This window comes from Mizuhopecten yessoensis, unplaced genomic scaffold (genome assembly GCF_002113885.1).
Source record: "Mizuhopecten yessoensis strain PY_sf001 unplaced genomic scaffold, ASM211388v2 scaffold716325, whole genome shotgun sequence".
NCBI lineage: Eukaryota > Metazoa > Mollusca > Bivalvia > Pectinida > Pectinidae > Mizuhopecten > Mizuhopecten yessoensis.
In genome coordinates, this window is record NW_018480060.1 from 419,986 (window position 1) to 443,418 (window position 23,433).

Below are 23,433 nucleotides of genomic sequence, written 5' to 3' on the forward strand. Positions count from 1 at the left end.
GCCTTCTTCGTTTATAGATCATAAACTAGTCATATTTTCTGACCAACTCTGGAAAAAGTTTGGTTGTTTTTGTTATTTGCTTACTTGACATGTTATTCGTGAAATATGCTATTCGTGAAACTGATTATAATATGTGTGCAATGCCTATTTGATAGTAACACCTTTATTGTCCTCGAATTAAATAACTCTGATGTGTGAAAAATGTCATTATTTGTGTTAATCATCTAAAAATTTACAAGATTTTTATTTGTGGAGATGAAGTGGATTCAAAGTCTAATATGGATAAATGCTACCTATTACAAATGAATAAGGTGGTAAGAGTGGTTTCAATCGACATCCTATCAATTTCAGGTTCGTCATCATGTTCTGAATTCCAACTACGAGATTTAACTACCTTCCATGATTGAAAAAAAGGTTTCTTGTTTATCTTGCATCGCTGACGGAAGACATGCTGATAACTACCTCATGCGTCCAGGTGTGTTGATTTCTCATGCATTTTTTTGTTTCCTACTGCTGGACTTTTTGAAACTACGCATGGTCGTTAAATGGTGACTGTATAAAACGTTTCTATGATTTACAGCCCTTCGTGGGGGTTGTCATTTTTTTATTGGATTGAAAAGACTTTATTTTTGTCGATATATACAGAAAATATGAAACTACATTTCAATGTTTAATGACTGTGTATTGTATATAAAATGTTAGCGTTAACTGGTAGCCGTGGTAATAGGACTGGTAACTACCGCATGTCAGCAGATCCGAATGACACGATAAGAGAATATTCAATAACAGATGTTGTTTACCAAGCATGCTTTCCAATCAGATATACAACCAATCATTTTGTTAAAACATGTTATCAAAGAGATCAATCAATGGCAGCTGATGGCCTGTAGATTACGCTGGAGAACTAATAATAATATTTTGATATGTATTATTAGATTTGAACGTAAACTAACAGCTGTGGTCAGCCTATTTTACTATTGTTATTAAGTCGATTGTGACATCATACGGATGGTGTCTTTATGCTGCATATCAGAGATTGTTTTTTGAAGATAAAAGTTTTCTGGAAACATGTGGACTAAATACAATGTTAGTAATCCTGTAAACAGATACTGAGTATGTCGATAGTATAACGTGTGATAAGTACTTCTCGTTATCATTGATACATATAGTGATATTTTATTCTCTTATAAAAATATCTTCGTTATTATATCGCATTTAGTAATATGACATATATAATAGATAGGGCGCGGTGCACATAGTTCCTTTAACCTTAAACTTCCTCTACGATGAAGAAATGGCAGTCGTCGCCATGCTCTGATGTTTAACTATAGCATGACAATGTCTATCATGGTTTATAACGTGCTCTATGTAATAAATCACCATTGGCTATACGCTCTCCCCGATTTCACGGGAAACTTTTTTGCCATTTGTTGCATATAGTGTTGGCAATGCTTATATTTGCAAAACACGTTCTTAAATTCCAATTTTTATGCAAGCTTAAAAAGATTTTCTTTGCTTTTGATTGATGTTTCAACGATTCATGTTATTTTTGTCTCTTTATAACACCACTGTCTTGTGTGTTGACGCTTTGGTATAAATTGTCCTTGTGTTTTGACGCTGCGGTGTAAATTGTCCTTGAATGTACAAGGTAACTACGGTACCTGACGAGGTGCCCTTACTATAGGATAAGTAAGGTATTTAATACTGCGGAATATACTGAGGTATGTATTAAAGTGCACACATTATCACATTCCAATGGTTTCCTATTATTTAATTACCAGTAATATCAGACAAATGTTCCGGATTATATTACAGGAAATACCACATCAAATAAATTTGGAAGAAATGAAGTCATTTAGATGAGCTTGATAAAAACGAATTGGCCGTGTATATTGTTGATTAACTGCAATCTCTGTTTGTTGATATCACTATCGATTACATACAATCGACTAAGATCATGGCAGGGAATGCCATGCCAAATATAATAAAATCCATAACCAGGGCTCGCCGGAAAATTTTATTGTGTATTTTAATTGTAAATACTGTTAATTTTAATGTATACTTTAAAATGGTCAGATTAGCACATTCCTTACATTTTCTGATCGTTAAGGTATATCACATAATAGAGGGAATCTACTGTGTTGAGTATAATGAAACAAGGACAGACGCTACACACATAGGACAGGTGGCTAAGTAACATTAGCTTTATATCATAAGCTTGGTTATGTTAATCGACGTCATACAGGAGACGTGATTTGTTTCAGAGTTATCTCCCTTGCGTATGCAATACCTTAACGAATGCATGTGTTTATAAATGATTTCATTCTTATGAACAATTTTTGAGTTAACTATCCCTGAAAAATATTCAATAAAAAGTCTTAGAATGAAATCTTTCGAAAAGAAGTTGCATCTCACAGTAAGGTACCATACAGCCTTAAGTGGTTTTGTTATGAGTATGTAGAGGTTCCACAACTACTTAACATTGCTTATCACATTTATTTGACTCTCGTTACCCATTATCGAAAACGATTTGTATTAAAATAACAAGAATCATATATAAATGATAAACCAATGGCACGTGTCGTGGATTCTCTTTCTCTCAGTTTTATGACTCTGATCTTCATTGTTGTTTTCCAAATTGATCAGGCTGCATAGCCAACACACATGACGATACACACATACTAATGACTTAAGCCTATGTGAAGATGTATGGTAAAATGTAACGGTCGACTCTGTTGGTGAATACATTAATTTGGTTACACGTATATTGTGGGTATATTTTCTTCACATCGCTCTCCCTAAGCGTGTCATTGTTATTGATATAAGTAGACATATAACGATTCATTGTAATTATAGCCAATGATAAACAGGAGGAAACGAAGGGTTCACTTTGTGACGTTTTATGTATTCCTCTGCAGGAGTGTACTTAGACCGATTATTAGGTAACTAAGCCAGTAAACACCTCAGTAGATGACCTCACCTTTGAAGTATTAATATGGTCAGTTTTATCTCTGCAGTGACGTGATGTTCGAGACGGAACTAATTATATAATACAGGTGGGTGATGTGTTTATCACACAGACATGACATTCCTTTACTTTAATACAGTTAAATACACATGTATTATGATAATAGACAACAGCTAATTGGCTACTTACATACTGAGGATGTGGACCAAGGGACATCTTATAGGTAAACATGTACATATGTATCTAAATATACCTCATGTGACAAACACTGAAATTAACAGGTGTACTTACAGTGATTATCCCTATACACAATGTCTATGATTGACACAAAAGGAAGTTATAGGGACTGAATTACTCATTATAACAGACGAGGCAATTCCTTCAATAACTTTGAAAAATGACATCTATGATTTTTCTTTTTATACATAAACCATTCTAGGTATATGGACTTGAAAAATTGTAAAATAATAAGGCGTAAAGGTATTGGCCATACATAGATGTTCCTGTGGTAGGGTAACCATATTTAAGTGTTCCTGTCGAAAAATAACCAAATTGAGGTATTTATGTAGAAGGGTAACTATATTGAGGTGTTCCTGTGGAAGGGTAACTATATTGAGGTGTTCCTGTGGAAGGGTAACTATATTAAGATGTTTCTGTAGAAGGGTTACAGTATTAAGGTGTTTCTGTAGAAGGGTCACTATATTAAGGTGTTTCTATAGAAGGGTCACTATATTTAGGTGTTTCTGTAGAAGGGTAACCCTATTTAGATGTTTCTGTAGAACGGTAACCCTATTTAGATGTTTCTGTAGAAGGGTAACCCTATTTAGATGTTTATGTAGAAGTGTAATCATATTTACATGTTTCTGTAGAAGGGTCACTATATTTAGGTGTTTCTGTAGATTGGTCACTATATTTAGGTGCTTCTGTAGAAGGGTAACCCTATTTACATGTTTGTGTAGAAGGGTAACCCTATTTACATGTTTGTGTAGAAGGGTAACCCTATTTACATGTTTGTGTAGAAGGGTAACCCTATTTACATGTTTCTGTAGAAGGGGCACTATATTTAGGTGTTTCTGTAGAATGGCCACTATATTTAGGTGTTTCTGTAGAAGGGTACCCCTATTTACATGTTTCTGTAGAAGGGTAACCCTATTAACATGTTTCTGTAGAAGGGTAACCCCATTTAGATGTTTGTGTAGAAGGTAACCCTATTTAGATTTTTCTGTAGAAGGGTAACCCTATTTAGATGTTTCTCTAGAACGGTAACCCTATTTAGATGTTTCTGGAGAAGGGTAACCCTATTTAGATGTTTCTGTGGAAGGGTAACCCTATTTAGATGTTTCTGTAGAACGGTAACCCTATTTAGATGTTTCTGGAGAAGGGTAACCCTATTTAGATGTTTCTGTAGAACGGTAACCCTATTTAGATGTTTCTGTAGAACGGTAACCCTATTTAGATGTTTCTGTAGAAGCGTAACCCTATTCAGATGTTTCTGTAGAAGGGTAATCATATTTAGATGTTTCTGTAGAAGGGTAACACTATTAAGTTGTTTTTGTAGAAGGTAACCATATTTAGATGTTTCTGTAGAAGGTAACCCTATTTAGATGTTTCTGTGGAAGGGTAACCCTATTTAGATGTTTCTGTGGAAGGGTAACCCTATTTAGATGTTGATGTAGAAGTGTAATCATATTTACATGTTTCTGTAGAAGGGTCACTACATTTAGGTGTTTCTGTAGAATGGTCACTATATTTAGGAGTTTCTGTAGAAGGATAACCCTATTTACATGTTTCTGTAGAAGGGTCATTATATTTAGGTGTTTCTGTAGAATGGTCACTATATTTAGGAGTTTCTGTAGAAGGATAACCCTATTTACATGTTTCTGTAGAAGGGTAACCCCATTTAGATGTTTGTGTAGAAGGGTAACCCTATTAAGTTGTTTCTGTAGAAGGGTAACACTATTAAGTTGTTTTTGTAGAAGGTAACCATATTTAGATGTTTCTGTAGAAGGGTACCCATATTTAGATGTTTGTGTAGAAGGGTAACCCTATTAAGTTGTTTCTGTAGAAGGGTAACACTATTAAGTTGTTTTTGTAGAAGGTAACCATATTTAGATGTTTCTGTAGAAGGTAACCCTATTTAGATGTTTCTGTGGAAGGGTAACCCTATTTAGATGTTGATGTAGAAGTGTAATCATATTTACATGTTTCTGTAGAAGGGTCACTATATTTAGGTGTTTCTGTAGATTGGTCACTATATTTAGGTGCTTCTGTAGAAGGGTAACCCTATTTACATGTTTCTGTAGAAGAGTAACCCTATTTACATGTTTCTGTAGAAGGGGCACTATATTTAGGTGTTTCTGTAGAATGGCCACTATATTTAGGTGTTTCTGTAGAAGGGTAACCCTATTAAGTTGTTTCTGTAGAAGGGTAACACTATTAAGTTGTTTTTATAGAAGGTAACCATATTTAGATGTTTCTGTAGAAGGTAACCCTATTTAGATGTTTCTGTAGAACGGTAACCCTATTTAGATGTTTCTGTAGAACGGTAACCCTATTTAGATGTTTCTGGAGAAGGGTAACCCTATTTAGATGTTTCTGTAGGAGGGTAACCCTATTCAGATGTTTCTGTAGAAGGGTACCCATATTTAGATGTTTCTGTAGAAGGGTACCCATATTTAGATGTTTGTGTAGAAGGGTAACCCTATTAAGTTGTTTCTGTAGAAGGGTAACACTATTAAGTTGTTTTTGTAGAAGGTAACCATATTTAGATGTTTCTGTAGAAGGTAACCCTATTTAGATGTTTCTGTGGAAGGGTAACCCTATTTAGATGTTTCTGTAGGTGGGTAACCCTATTTAGATGTTTTTGTAGAAGGTAACCATATTTAGATGTTTCTGTAGAAGGGTACCCCTATTTAGATGTTTCTGTAGAAGGGTACCCCTATTTAGATGTTTCTGTAGAAGGGTACCCATATTTAGATGTTTCTGTAGAAGGGTACCCATATTTAGATGTTTCTGTAGAAGGGTAACCCTATTTAGATGTTTCTGTAGAAGGGTAACCCTATTTGCATGTTTCTGTAGAAGGGTAACCCTATTTACATGTTTCTGTAGAAGGGTCACTATATTTAGGAGTTTCTGTAGAATGGTCACTATATTTAGTTGTTTCTGTAGAAGGGTAACCCTATTTTCATGTTTCTGTAGAAGGGTCACTATATTTAGGAGTTTCTGTAGAATGGTCACTATATTTAGGTGTTTCTGTAGAATGGCCACTATATTTAGGTGTTTCTGTAGAAGGGTAACCCTATTTTCATGTTTCTGTAGAAGGGTCACTATATTTAGGTGTTTCTGAAGAATGGTCACTATATTTAGGTGTTTCTGTAGAAGGGTAACCCTATTTACGTGTTTCTGTAGAACGGTAACCCTATTTAGATGTTCATGTAGAATGGTCACTATATTTAGATGTTTCTGTAGAAGGGTAAACCTATTTAGATGTTTCTGTAGAAGGGTAAACCTATTTAGATGTTTCTGTAGAAGGGTAAACCTATTTAGATGTTTCTGTAGAAGGGTAAACCTATTTAGATGTTTCTGTAGAAGGGTAACCCTATTCAGATGTTTCTGTAGAAGGGTACCCATATTTAGATGTTTCTGTAGAAGGGTAACCCTATTAACATGTTTCTGTAGAAGGGTAACCCCATTTAGATGTTTTTGTAGAAGGTAACCATATTTAGATGTTTCTGTAGAAGGTAACCCTATTTAGATGTTTCTGTAGGTGGGTAACCCTATTCAGATGTTTCTGTAGAAGGGTTCCCATATTTAGATGTTTCTGTAGAAGGGTAAACCTATTTAGATGTTTCTGTAGAAGGGTAACACTATTAAGTTGTTTTTGTAGAAGTTAACCATATTTAGATGTTTCTGTAGAAGGTAACCCTATTTAGATGTTTCTGTGGAAGGGTAACCCTATTTAGATGTTTCTGTAGGTGGGTAACCCTATTCAGATGTTTCTGTAGAAGGGTACCCATATTTAGATGTTTCTGTAGAAGGGTAACCCTATTTTCATGTTTCTGTAGAAGGGTCACTATATTTAGGTGTTTCTGTAGAAGGGTAACCCTATTTACGTGTTTCTGTAGAAGGGTAACCCTATTTAGATGTTCATGTAGAATGGTCACTATATTTAGATGTTTCTGTAGAAGGGTAACCCTATTTAGATGTTTATGTAGAAGGGTAACCCTATTTAGATGTTTCTGTAGAAGGGTACCCATATTTAGATGTTTCTGTAGAAGGGTAACCCTATTTAGATGTTTCTGTAGAAGGGTAACACTATTAAGTTGTTTCTGTAGAAGGGTAATCCTATTTAGATGTTTCTGTAGAAGGGTAACCCTATTTAGATGTTTCTGTAGAAGGGTAACACTATTAAGATGTTTCTGTAGAAGGGTAATCCTATTTAGATATTTCTGTAGAAGGGTTACCCTATTAAGGTGTTCGAGTGGAGGAGTTAGAAGGGTAACACTATTTAGGTGTTCGAGTGGAGGAGTTAGAAGGGTTACCCTATTTAGGTGTTCGAGGGGAGGAGCTAGAAGGGTTACCCTATTTAGGTGTTCGAGGGGAGGAGTTAGAATGGTTACCCTATTTAGGTGTTCGAGGGGAGGAGTTAGAAGGGTTACCCTGTTTAGGTGTTCAAGGGGAGGAGTTAGAAAGGTTACCCTATTTAGGTGTTCGGGGGGAGGAGGTAGAAGGGTTTCCCTATATAGGTGTTCGATGGGAGGAGGTAGAAGGGTTACCCTCTATAGGTGATCGATGGGAGGAGTTAGAAGGGTTAGTTTGTGTAGAAGGTAACCCTATTTAGATGTTTCTGTAGAAGGGTTACCCTATTTAGGTGTTCGAGGGGAGGAGCTAGAAGGGTTACCCTATATAGGTGTTCGATGGGAGGAGTTAGAAGGGTTACCCTATTTAGGTGTTCGAGGGGAGGAGTTAGAAGGGTTACCCTATTTAGGTGTTCGAGGGGAGGAGCTAGAAGCGTTACTGTTGTTGGGTGCTCCTTGAAGTAGGTCTGTTATACCTTATCCCAGTATTTAGATTTCTATATGCACTCACATATATGTACACAGCATGTGCCAGTCATTAATGCGTTTCCAACCATTCCAATGGGTTCCAAATGCAATGCAGAAATCCTACTTTCCAAACTATTTTTTGTAGAACCAAATTCTCCAGAATGAGTTAAAAAATATCAGCGTGCAAATAGCTTTTTGATTTTTAGATGTTTTGATATGGTGTTTGCCGAGTTATATTGTATATGTTTTATAGCCGGGACATGTGTAATGGTATAACGGGTTGTATACGTACTATTCCCGTTTGGCTGTAATTTTACATTTGAGTGATGTTGTTAACTCGCATATAAATCGATCTTTGATATGATTGGTAAGTCTTTGGGCTTCCTGTTTTTTTCAAATGGTTTATGTTAGAATTTGCTTGAAATTGGACAAGTTTATTTAGATATCTGTCATAGCTAACAGCTGTGACTTCGTAGTGTTGTGAAACGTTTTATACCCAGCATTCCCCCTTTGCAATACTAACTTTACACATTACTCGTTTTACCTTTATTGACGCTAATTGGCCCTAACAAGGCCAAATAACCTGATCAGTAAAAACCGGTTTGTTTGTTGATATCTTCAACAACATACTAAAAATAAAAATACGAAATATGTGCGTACTTTATATCGCTTTTCTTGATTTTAATTCATGTCACAAGATTGTCAAACAGTAAACAATATTGACCGTAGCCGTAAGTAGGAATACATAATTGTACAGTTTACATAAATTACTTTATCTGTAGCGTTATGAATAGTTTTATAACCACCTTTTGTGCTATTTTTACAGTTGTTTTAGAATACTTTGGACAAGGGTTTTCATTCTCTCCACCAACAGTACAATTATCTGAAATGTACGAAATAACGATATGATGCAGTTAATGTTTATTCTGCTTGATTTCTGCATCGACTTGCTCTGTTTTAACAGATGTTTTATACTTTGTGTTCCAATGACTTTTTCAAATTCAGTTGAAAATAACCAGACATTGCAAAGAAGTGTGAGAAATGTAAATTCTCACGTCAAATGACCAGAAACTTTTAAAATGAGGATTGCTTAAACTTAAATCCAAGCAAGGCCAAAAAAGAGGAGAAGAGTATTGATTTCCCGCCTGGAAAACAACATGTACGCCAGTTCAGATGTTATCATATAACCAGAATTACGCTCCCAAAATTTAACACAGAAATATAATTCTCTGTAGGCAAATATCACATTGTAATGTCAGTTAATGTCGATCGTCTTCTTGTCAATATTATACGACTCTCTATTTTAAGTTATCCTTATAGACGGCTTGAAATGGACAATTGACGATGCTGCGGATTTAATTCTTGTGTAACGGCCGTCTCCCCCCATCAATAGGGGTTACACCCCTTATGGGTGCTGTGCTACTCATAAGGACAGCGACAGATCGCTGTCAGGGTGCCGTAGTTTGTCACCCATTAAACCAATCACACGACAAAATGTCACTCTGAAGAGTAAGCACACTCTGGTTACGACAATAAAACACACATTTTGAATTAATTAATTCCTGTCTTCAGTACTGAGCGTGTTGACGAAGGCTCTATTCTGCTTAGGATTTCCGGAAAAGTCGCCTGTTCAAAAGGCGTCAAACCTTCACGTTGACCTGGCAAAACATGAATTAAACGGCCACTTTTGTGCAATTTCCTAAAACTTAAAATCAAACATTCCCTCTTTTCTTTGTAATGATAATGATGAATTTTTTCTATGAATTTAAATACATGGAAGAGTCATAATGTATCCCCCCCCCCTCCNCACGCTATTAACATGATAAAACAACTACAAGCACTTTAATTCATAAGTCCCCGGAATGATGTACCAAATACGCCAGCACTAGTCATATATGATATTCGAAGAAATAAACTGTAGAATTATATATCTATGCTTCTTTGACTGCTTTTTCAGGACTACCGAGTACATTAAGTAATTTGTTCACTGCCCTGTCTACGTTTCCTTTCATTGTTGTGTTTCTTCGTTCCCGTTTTTGTCTGTTCGTTTTGGCTTGTCCCGATTCGTCCTGCTGTAGTTGGTACTTTTTCCCTGTTTCACTTCAATCGTTTACATTTAACGCCATGACACAGTGTTGCTGTAGAAGGACCCCCTTAAGGTGATTATCAAGTTTTTAAAAATCGTAAATTACACGATTTCGTATTGTTTCGACAGACTCACTGTAACTTTATAATTCGTGGTATTGTACACTCATTACTTCCCTTCATTACTCACGTTATTTATGCCTCCTCTCTCTCTGCTTGGTTTAAAAAAGTGTTTTCATGCTTTATTTGATAACGCAACTCCGGGTATTTAATGAGACGAAGTCATGAAACGCTAATGAACCTGAACGACGCTGTGATGAACTGTCGTTAAGAGATGACATTCTGTGATGTCAAACGGAAAATTCGCCATGTAAGTCACACTAACGCAACTAAGGGCCTTTTCCTTTGTCTGGGAGTCAGCATTGTGTCAGCTTACGGGGTTACAGGACGGGGATTAGCGTTGTTACTATTAATGCAAGTGTTTAATGTATAAAGTTTCGTCTTTTTCTGTCGTAAATCATAACTTCCGATACCATTTTCTCACGTATGTATTGCAGAGCTTACGCCGATCCCTATTAACTACACTCTGTGGTTAGACCCCTGTCGGTCTAAATATACTATTCACGAACGGAAATGAGCTAAGTCAGTGCTTTAATTACATGGTCGCTAAGTATTGGTATGGTAAATATTCAAAACGTAAGGAAGTTTCTTTAAAATAAAGTAATAGAAGCAATGTTCCCGTCGATTATGTAATGTTTGTACTTTTACACTGAAGCTCAAAGTCTGGGTAACATGTTTGTGGTCATGACTTAATTTAAGTCTACTTTAAGCCTACTTAAAGGTATTGCATTCAATTGATGAGGTCATTTCCCTTGCTTTTTAAAGCACACAATTACGGAAATGCTGTTTATATTGCCCTTGTATTCAATGTATCTGAGAAAACCCTTTATTTATTCAGATGTGATGTTGAGATAGACCTGATGAGATTAACCTTACTGCTTCGTTCGTAAACAAACAATTTATTTTGCTTTAATATATGTCCATTGTATTAGATCATCGCGACTTTGTTAAGACATTTTTTTACACAATTATATTATCGACATCGCTACGTAATCTCCATGTGAACACGACTTTTATCAAACACATCGGGGACTACGCTAACGTAATATAGAGCTGTATTAAAGGCTGATGACTGGGGTGAAGAAACAATGGGGGATCATTACAAACAAACGCATATCCGATGTTGTTTCTTTTTACAAAACAGCTAAAAACATTGTTTATAAGTTGATCACATAATCAAGTTTAAATGCACTTCAGATGTAATACTAGACTGTTTTTATACTGAATCTATGAAACAGCATATCGACGGTAGGAGATGTTTGCATATAATTTGCCCCGTAATAAAAGAGGCACACATTTTTTCCCCGACAGCAGAAAACAAATTGCAATTGATATTCATTATTCATAAAAATGTCAATTCCTGTTTAAAAAGAAATGCCATGTGTCCCAAACTGTGTATTGTTTAGTTAACCATAACAGCTTGAGTTGATGCTTCACGTCCACCGGATATGACCGTTCTTGTTAAACAAAACCTCCCGTTTACACGTCACACTGTTATCTGCTTCGACACAAATGTATACCCGCTTTGATGATGTTCTGTTTAAAAGTGGATTACATCACGCTACAAATCGAATACAATGGAGAACCTCATAAGTCGATATGATAAACCAACATCGACAAATGAGGCGACACCAAAACAAAACGAACCCGCAACAAAAAAATGACAAAACAGGTGGTCACGAAGGGTAAGTATAATAGGCACCACATGTGGCTACTACCATGATGTCGCCCGTCAACTCTACGAATGTAAGTGTGCGTCACCAAACATAAATGTGATCACTAGATATTTGAAGAAGTCAATGCAGGAAGCCAAAGAAGTACTCTGGAACATTAGTAGAAATGCTGTATGCTAATAAAAACAAACAATGAACAAGTGTTTTATCACGTCAGACATTGCAAGCCCTATGCAGAACAAAATAGCACAGCTTCAATGGCATCGTGAATAAGGAAAGGGAAAAAATTGGAATCGAAGTCAGGTTCTCCTGAAGTGTAACTGTTTCCAGCCCAACAAATGGTGCCAGTCAAGACGTCTCCGTCAGGTTAAAGACATTTACTGAGTAAAAGGTAAAACATTACATGAAATTTTATCAGCAGGATATGTAAATATACAGCGGGTATGTTACTGCTGAGGAAAGAGAATGTAACGTTATTTGAAATGAACATCAGTGCGTTTGTTGAAGTATTTGGTAGTGATCTGATCGCCAATGTGATATTGTGACAGGGAGAGTCTGATGTGTCCTCAGTTACAAAGTATGCAAAGTAGAAGACATTCAAACAGTTGTCAAAACTATTGTTATTCAGGGCCTTTTCAGCTTCTACAGACGGCGGAAACAGATCCGCTAGAATGTAACTGGTATTTGTTTTTGTGTTTTCCAGTGTTAGACAAAAAGGAGCTTGACACACAAACTAGTTGAGACATGACACTAGAGACTTGCTTTGTTTTACTGATATTGGTTTTGATAAAATTGAGATGCATCGTTGTCAAGTCACTGTATGTACCACTGAGTCTTTACTGCATCAACTGCAGTTAGAATGGTTGTTGAGACTTCAGAACAATCTTAGGTTGAACAATTAGATAGATGTTATGATGAAACCATCACTAGTACCACATGTGGCGCGGGAAACACCTACCCTTGTGACGCGCCTGGTTTCCCGCGTTTATTTTGTAATAGTACAAGTATTTTCCTGTTGTTTCAGATTTGTGTTTTCGTTAAGATTTTGAGTTCCAATGTTGTCGATGTCTTTCACTTTGTGATTACATTATAGCGCAAGGTGGTTGACACCGCTGCTAGACTAGTAGGCCCCGGGCTCACCGCTACCATGTACCTGATATACATATGGGCGCTAATTACATGAAATGCTAGTTCAAGAATAGCTTGATTCTTACAGTCAAACGTTGTTAATTTGTCACGATATATAAAAGGTTTTGTAGCTGTCTTCACCTTCCGATGCATTTTTTAAAAATATGTTTCCAAACATTTAGAGATGGATTTTCATTATTTTGGCCTTAAATATTACTGGTGAGTCATGGCTATATAGAGCAGTGCACTGGTCAAACTAAATTCCTAAACAATGTACTCTGTTACTTTGTACCTCTAGTATACTATCGTCACAGTGGTATTAACTTACAGACTAACGTAGCAGAATTCTGATGTATCCGTACTATGTACTCTGTTACTTTGTACCTCTAGTATACTATCGTCACAGTGGTATTAACTTACAGACTAACGTAGCAGAATTCTGATGTATCCGTACTATGTACTCTGTTACTTTGTACCTCTAGTATACTATCGTCACAGTGGTATTAACTTACAGACTAACGTAGCAGAATTCTGATGTATCCGTACTATGTAGAAGCTGCGGTTGTATGTGGTGTTTTGTCGTTATATAAATGGACATCAATCTTAACACAATGTGATACAATTATGTTGTATGAGAGTATATAAAAACGTGTTTACGACTGGTTATACAGCTTGTAACCAGGAAATATTTCGCTCAGTCAGTGTTGGGAAATAGTTGGGAGGCGGAAAATAACTAATATGTTTATCATTGTCAACACAACCAATTGATAGTAAGTGTCAGATGTGTTAGCTTCAATCAACATTTTTTATGCTTGTATCATTAACTGCGTAAACCTTACATTTACTTTTTAGTAAAATGATTGCTAAGTATTTCCTGTCAGTTTTAACGAAGACAATAGTGTAGAGGTTTTGGAGCTCATTTATACAAACATCCGGTTTATTTACGACTCATGCTAACCATGCTTTGTATACGAGGCTTACGGAGGGGGGTGATGGTGTTGGTCAGCAGGATGTGGTGATCACACACAGACTCCCGGTCCGACCACCAGCGTCGTTAGGTCTCTCCTGGGACGACAAATATGTCACCAGTGCTGACGTCAGAGGAAGAGAGCGAGAGATGAAACATATTATTATGATTCATCAAAACAAAGGTAACATCCGTTTGAGCCATAGATTTTTTCCCTAAAACTGTTAATGGTTTTATTGCTCCCCTGCTGAGCTCAGTTTGTGTTGACTTTATTAAGTACCTGACCAAGAATTCAGTAAAATAGTCCGCTCTTCATTATTAATTTTCTCGGTCAAAATGGCGTTACAACTTGCTCTATGAAATATGTAGCCTTTTGTACTAAAGGGCTTTCAGATTTTGGAATTAAATAATCTGAAGCGCAGCAATAGATGCCATAATGCTTTATAAAAATCGATTCTCTGTGTCGAGTTGTCAATTGACACACTATGATGAAATACATTTGTGATAAGGCTGTCACCATTCCAACATGTACAGGCCATTATTGAAAAGTCTGATGAAATTGCTTCCTCCCTGACAGGCGACATATTGCGGACAGAGAAATTGGCAATTTCTATTCGCAAAAAAACAATTCTTGACATGAATGAATTTTCCTCGATCGATATTTTAAAATAAGAGTATATATTTGCGACACGTTAAGGAAGCGCGTAACAATTGTGTGTGTCGTACGCTCATCTTCCACGATACAACATGGTAGACTCTATTGGTGGATATCGTACGCTCACCTTCCACAATACAACATGGTAGAATCTACTGGAGGATATCGTACGCTCATCTTCCACAATACAACATGGTAGACTCTTCTGAAGGATATCGTACGCTCACCTTCCACAATCCAACATGGTAGACTCTACTGGAGGATTTCGTACCCTAAGCCTTCCACAATACAACATGGAAGACTCTACTTGAGGATATCGTACGCCCACCTTCCACAATACAACATGGGAGACTCTATTGGTGGATATCGTACGCTCCCCTTCCACAATACAACATGGTAGTCTACTGGAGGATATCGTACGCTAAGCCTTCCCCAATACAACATGGTAGACTCTACTGAAGGTAACGGACGCTCACCTTCCACAATACAACATGGTAGAATCTACTGGAGGATATCGTACGCTCAGCTTCCACAATACAACATGGTAGACTCTACAGGAGGATATCGTACGCTCACCTTCCACAATACAACAGGGTAGACTCTACTGGAGGATATCGTTCGCTCAGCTTCCACAATACAACATGGTAGACTCTACAGGAGGATATCGTACGCTCACCTTCCCCTATACAACATGGTAGACTCTACTGGAGGATACCGTACGCTCAGCTTCCACAATACAACATGGTAGACTCTACTAGTGGATATCGTACGCTCACCTTCCACGATACAACATGGTAGACTCCTAAGCCTTCCACAATACAACATGGTAGACTCTATTGGAGGATATTGTACGCTCACCTTCCACAATACAACATGGGAGACTCTACTGGAGGATATCGTACGCTCAGCTTCCACAATACAACATGGTAGACTCTACTAGTGGATATCGTACGCTCACCTTCCATAATACAACATGGTAGAATCTACTGGAGGATATCGTACGCTCACCTTGCACAATACAACATGGTAGACTCTACTGGTGGATATCGTACGCTCACCTTCCATAATACAACATGGTAGACTCTACTGGAGGATATCGTACGCTAAGCCTTCCACAATACAACATGGTAGACTCTACTGAAGGATATCGTACGCTCACCTTCCACAATACAACATGGTAGACTCTACTGGAGGATATCGTACGCTCACCTTCCACAATACAACATGGTAGACTCTACTGGAGGATATCGTACGCTCACCTTCCACAATACAACATGGTAGACTCTACTGGAGGATATCGTACGCTCACCTTCCACAATACAACATGGTAGACTCTACTGGAGGATATCGTACGCTCACCTTCCACAATACAACATGGTAGACTCTACTGGAGGATATCGTACGCTCACCTTCCACAATACAACATGGTAGACTCTACTGGAGGATATCGTACGCTCACCTTCCACAATACAACATGGTAGACTCTACTGGAGGATATCGTACGCTCACCTTCCACAATACAACATGGTAGACTCTACTGGAGGATATCGTACGCTCACCTTCCACAATACAACATGGTAGACTCTACTGGAGGATATCGTACGCTCACCTTCCACAATACAACATGGTAGACTCTACTGGAGGATATCGTACGCTCACCTTCCACAATACAACATGGTAGACTCTACTGGAGGATATCGTACGCTCACCTTCCACAATACAACATGGTAGACTCTACTGGAGGATATCGTACGCTCACCTTCCACAATACAACATGGTAGACTCTACTGGAGGATATCGTACGCTCACCTTCCACAATACAACATGGTAGACTCTACTGGAGGATATCGTACGCTCACCTTCCACAATACAACATGGTAGACTCTACTGGAGGATATCGTACGCTCACCTTCCACAATACAACATGGTAGACTCTACTGGAGGATATCGTACGCTCACCTTCCACAATACAACATGGTAGACTCTACTGGAGGATATCGTACGCTCACCTTCCACAATACAACATGGTAGACTCTACTGGAGGATATCGTACGCTCACCTTCCACAATACAACATGGTAGACTCTACTGGAGGATATCGTACGCTCACCTTCCACAATACAACATGGTAGACTCTACTGGAGGATATCGTACGCTCACCTTCCACAATACAACATGGTAGACTCTACTGGAGGATATCGTACGCTCACCTTCCACAATACAACATGGTAGACTCTACTGGAGGATATCGTACGCTCACCTTCCACAATACAACATGGTAGACTCTACTGGAGGATATCGTACGCTCACCTTCCACAATACAACATGGTAGACTCTACTGGAGGATATCGTACGCTCACCTTCCACAATACAACATGGTAGACTCTACTGGAGGATATCGTACGCTCACCTTCCACAATACAACATGGTAGACTCTACTGGAGGATATCGTACGCTCACCTTCCACAATACAACATGGTAGACTCTACTGGAGGATATCGTACGCTCACCTTCCACAATACAACATGGTAGACTCTACTGGAGGATATCGTACGCTCACCTTCCACAATACAACATGGTAGACTCTACTGGAGGATATCGTACGCTCACCTTCCACAATACAACATGGTAGACTCTACTGGAGGATATCGTACGCTCACCTTCCACAATACAACATGGTAGACTCTACTGGAGGATATCGTACGCTCACCTTCCACAATACAACATGGTAGACTCTACTGGAGGATATCGTACGCTCACCTTCCACAATACAACATGGTAGACTCTACTGGAGGATATCGTACGCTCACCTTCCACAATACAACATGGTAGACTCTACTGGAGGATATCGTACGCTCACCTTCCACAATACAACATGGTAGACTCTACTGGAGGATATCGTACGCTCACCTTCCACAATACAACATGGTAGACTCTACTGGAGGATATCGTACGCTCACCTTCCACAATACAACATGGTAGACTCTACTGGAGGATATCGTACGCTCACCTTCCACAATACAACATGGTAGACTCTACTGGAGGATATCGTACGCTCACCTTCCACAATACAACATGGTAGACTCTACTGGAGGATATCGTACGCTCACCTTCCACAATACAACATGGTAGACTCTACTGGAGGATATCGTACGCTCACCTTCCACAATACAACATGGTAGACTCTACTGGAGGATATCGTACGCTCACCTTCCACAATACAACATGGTAGACTCTACTGGAGGATATCGTACGCTCACCTTCCACAATACAACATGGTAGACTCTACTGGAGGATATCGTACGCTCACCTTCCACAATACAACATGGTAGACTCTACTGGAGGATATCGTACGCTCACCTTCCACAATACAACATGGTAGACTCTACTGGAGGATATCGTACGCTCACCTTGCACAATACAACATGGTAGACTCTATTGGTGGATATCGTACGCTCATCTTGCACAATACAACATGGTAGACTCTATTGGTGGATATCGTACGCTCATCTTGCACAATACAACATGGTAGACTCTACTGGAGGATATCGTACGCTCATCTTGCACAATACAACATGGTAGACTCTACTGGTGGATATCGTACGCTCATCTTGCACAATACAACATGGTAGACTCTACTGGAGGATATCGTACGCTCATCTTGCACAATACAACATGGTAGACTCTACTGGAGGATATCGTACGCCCACCTTGCACAATACAACATGGTAGACTCTATTGGTGGATATCGTACGCCCACCTTGCACGATACAACATGGTAGACTTTACTGGAGGATATTGTACGCTCACCTTGCACAATACAACATGGTAGACTCTACTGGTGGATATCGTACGCTCACCTTCCACAATACAACATGGTAGACTCTACTGGAGGATATCGTACGCTCACCTTGCACAATACAACATGGTAGACTCTACAGGAGGATATCGTACGCTCACCTTCCACAATACAACATGGTAGATTCTACTCGTGGATTGTTTAGTCCCCGAGGTTTGTCGTAGCCTTTATGGCCATAATTATCTCTTTTAAGTAGTGTCCCAGTTCATACTATTTACACTTTACTCATCATTAATATCTAAAAGAAACCAGAACTTTTCTTATTTTTGAAACCCATATACTGAGGTAATTAAGAGGTTTTATGCATCCCCCCTTCCGTTTCAAGAGAAATTTAGACATATTTGGGTTTCCACCTCTTTGTCCTTAGTGTTACAGATGAGTTCAAGTAGGACGAAACAGCTGAATGGAACAGTTTAAATCAGTTTTGGCATACCGTATCTATCAACGACTGTTATAAGTCCAGTTACATATGTATGTCCTACTTTCACCTTCCAACACTCAACACATAACATAACAAGAGAATACTAAAGTATCAATCGATAAAACTAGAACAATATATGAAAGATTTACGTGTATACCCTTGAACAAGACCAGATGTTCCGGAAGGGCAAGCGTCTTCTGCTTCATCGACGACACCCGCCCTGTAAATCTAGGTCAATGACACCTTTACATGCAGCAGCATATGGAATCAGGACCATTAAGGCCGCTGACATCAATGTATTGTCACTGGTTACGTGCTTAATGACAAAACGTTTGTTTGAATACGTAGACTAGAATTAGGATTACGCTGGCAATCAATACTGTCCCTTTACTCAAGCTGACATTTTCTTTCACGCTATTGTATTTTACGGTGAACTAATCCCACAACCACACCCTGGTGTACTATTGCCTCGTTGTTATGTAGTATAACGTCATACACTTATGTTTTATAGGCGTTGGTAGACAATTATAGGATATTTGTTCTTTTCAATTCTCGATAATTTTCAGCGATCATCACGAGTTTAATATTATATGTATAGGTCCATCGTAATTACCTAGGTGAAATAATTACTGATGACAAGGTGCTGAGTAAAGTGATGAATATAGATATTCTGTAAATACGTAGGTGGATGACTGGATCACTCCTCAGCGTGTTTGTATCCGAGGTTGCTATTGTGTGTTAAGTGATATTTAGTACACTGCCTCTGGCACCATTGTGGTATCCTATATTAAGTGTACCATTTACTGTTTGCCGTGTCATGCTTACAACTCACGTTTATCAAAGTGTAATTAAATTCTGAAAAAGTTTTGAAAATTTACGTAAAAGTAAGTGCATTTTGTGTATACTCACAGCCTGGGGCGAAAGGAGTGACATGTGTTTTACCACTGTTTTATCACGTATAAATATCAAAATAAGTAATATTGATGAATTCTAAATTGAAAAGCACTATATAAATATGTACAGCGAACAGAATGTTTCGTCCTTTATAAACTGGTGTTTGACAGAATAGCATTAAGCTGAGTAATAACAGATGACATGTTGAAAGATGAACGGAAATGGCCAACTTACCAGTAACAAGACCAACTTACCAGTAACAAGGCCAACTTACCAGTAACAAGGCCAACTTACCAGTAACAAGGCCAATTTACCAGTAAAAAGGCCAACTTACCAGTAACAAGACCAACTTACCAGTAACAAGGCCAACTGACCAGTAACAAGGCCAACTTACCAGTAACAAGGCCAACTTACCAGTAACAAGACCAACTTACCAGTAACAAGGCCAACTTACCAGTAACAAGCGGTACGAATGTCAATACCATTGATCATACCGGGGAAAAACGAGGCTTGTATTAACTCATTCACCCCTAAATATTTAAACTGGACTTTCCCAGTCTTTGATAAGGTAAGGTTCAGATGTGACTAAGGGGTAAATGGGTTAAGTGTGTACGAGTACAATGCAGAAAAGGGACGACTGATGGGCTAACCTCATATCGTTTGTTCTTATCTAATTGACCAAAATAACAGGAAACTTGACAGACGTCGACCTGTAATCGGTTAGATGCAACTCACTGAAGGGTCCTTTTCGCCATAATCGTGATTTAAAAAAAATGGTTTCCGTTTAACCAACACTACTTTCCATAATAAATAATAATAGTTTCCATTTAATCAACAATATCTATTTAAACAATAATAATATCCATTTGAACAACAGTATTCATTGAAACAATAACATTAATTCAACCAACAATAATATCCAGTTAAACAACACAGTTAAACAACAGGATACTAACAGAAAAGGTACCGTACAATTAGAATATACAATATGATATTGAAAGGTTTCTTGAAGTCCTTTCTTATAACGAATATCAGAATAAGTTTCTTTAGCATTGGTAATAATTTGCGTCGTTTAAATTGTTGCTGTTTATATTGATCTAATGACAGAAAGCTAAGAAATTCAAGCTACATTCAACATCGATAATAAATCAGCAGAATCAGCAGATTCGACCATCTTGCGTCGTTTAATAATCTTCAGATTCGACGTTCTTGTGTCGTTTAATAATCATCAGATTCGACGTTCTTGTGTCGTTTGATAATCAGCAGATTCGACCATCTTGCGTCGTTTAATAATCAGCAGATTCGCCACCTTGCGTCGTTTAATAATCAGCAGATTCGACCATCTTGTGTCGTTTAATAATCAGCGGATTCGCCACCTTGCGTCGTTTAATCATCAGCAGATTCGCCACCTTGTGCCGTTTAATAATCAGCAGATTCGACCTTTTTGAGTCGTTTGATAATCATCAGATTCGACGTTCTTGTGTCGTTTGATAATCAGCCGATTCAACGTTCTTGCGTCGTTTAATAATCAGCAGATGCGCAAATTCGATGACCTTGTGTCGTTTAATAATGAGCAGTTTCGTCCATCTTGTGTCGTTTAATAATCAGCAGATTCGCCACCTTGTGCCGTTTAATAATCAGCAGATTCGACCTTTTTGAGTCGTTTGATAATCATCAGATTCGACGTTCTTGTGTCGTTTGATAATCAGCCGATTCAACGTTCTTGCGTCGTTTAATAATCAGCAGATGCGACCATCTTGTGTCGTTTAATAATCAGCAGATTCGCCACCTTGTGCCGTTTAATAATCAGCAGATTCGACCTTTTTGAGTCGTTTGATAATCATCAGATTCGACGTTCTTGTGTCGTTAAATAATCAGCAGATTCGACCATCTTGCGTCGTTGAATAATCAGCAGATTCGACCATCTTGCGTCGTTTATTAATCAGCAGATTCGACGTTCTTGTGTCGTTTGAGAATCAGCAGATTCAACGTTCTTGCGTCGTTTAATAATCAGCAGATGCGCAAATTCGATGACCTTGTGTCGTTTAATAATGAGCAGTTTCGTCCATCTTGTGTCGTTTAATAATCAGCAGATTCGCCACCTTCCGTCGTTTAATAATCAGCAGATTCGACCATCTTGTTTCGTTTAATAATCAGCAGATTCGCCACTTTGCGTCGTTTAATAATCAGCAGATTCTACCATCTTGTGTCGTTTAATAATCAGCGGATTCGCCACCTTGCGTCGTTTAATAATCAGCTGATTCGACCATCTTGTGTCGTTTAATAATCAGCGGATTCGCCACCTTGCGTCGTTTAATAATCAGCAGATTCGACGTTCTTGTGTCGTTTGATAATCAGCAGATTCAACGTTCTTGCGTCGTTTAATAATCAGCAGATTCGACCATCTTGCGTCGTTTAATAATCAGCAGATGCGCAAATTCGATCACCTTGTGTCGTTTAATAATGAGCAGTTTCGACAATCTTGTGCCGTTTAATAGTAAGAAGATTCGACCATATATTGATGATTAATAATCTGCAGTTTCGACCATCTTGTGCCGTTTAATAATCAGCAGATTCGACCATCTATTGATGTTTGATAATCAGCAGATTCGACCATCTTGCGTCGTTTAATAATCAGCAGATTCGCCACCTTGCGTCGTTTAATAATCAGCAGATTCGACCATCTTGTGTCGTTTAATAATCAGCAGATTCGCCACCTTGCGTCGTTTAATAATCAGTAGATTCGCCACCTTGTGCCGTTTAATAATCAGCAGATTCGACCTTTTTGTGTCGTTTGATAATCATCAGATTCGACGTTCTTGTGTCGTTTGATAATCAGCAGATTTGACCATCTTGCGTCGTTTGATAATCAGCAGATTCGACGTTCTTGTGTCGTTTGATAATCAGCAGATTCGACGTCCTTGCGTCGTTTAATAATCAGCAGATTCGACCATCTTGCGTCGTTTGATAATCAGGAGATTCGACGTTCTTGTGTCGTTTGATAATCAGCAGATTCAACGTTCTTGCGTCGTTTGATAATCAGCAGATGCGCAAATTCGATCACCTTGTGTCGTTTAATAATGAGCAGTTTCGACCATCTTGTGTCGTTTAATAATCAGCAGATTTGACAATCTTGTGCCGTTTAATAGTCAGAAGATTCGACCATCTATTGATGTTTAATAATCTGCAGTTTCGACCATCTTGTGCCGTTTAATAATCAGCAGATTCGACCATCTATTGATGTTTAATAATCAGCAGATTCGACCATCATGTGTCGTTTAATACTCAGCAGATTTGACTATCTTGTGCCGTTTAATAATCACTAGAAATAAGCAGTAAGGAAGCACCTATTTGAAATGTATTTGCCACTTTCTGAAACAACTAATTTTTACATGAAACACCAATTGACCTCTCGTGTCAGTCCTGTGTAACTGTGGTCCTCCTGTCAGTCCTGTGAAGCTGTGGTCCTCATGTCAGTCCTCTGTAACTGTGGCCCTCGTGTTAGTCCTTTGTAACTGTGGCCCTCGAGTTTCTCCTCTATAACTGTGGCCCTCGTGTTTCTCCTCTATAACTGTGGCCCTCGTGTTTCTCCTCTATAACTGTGGCCCTCGTGTTTCTC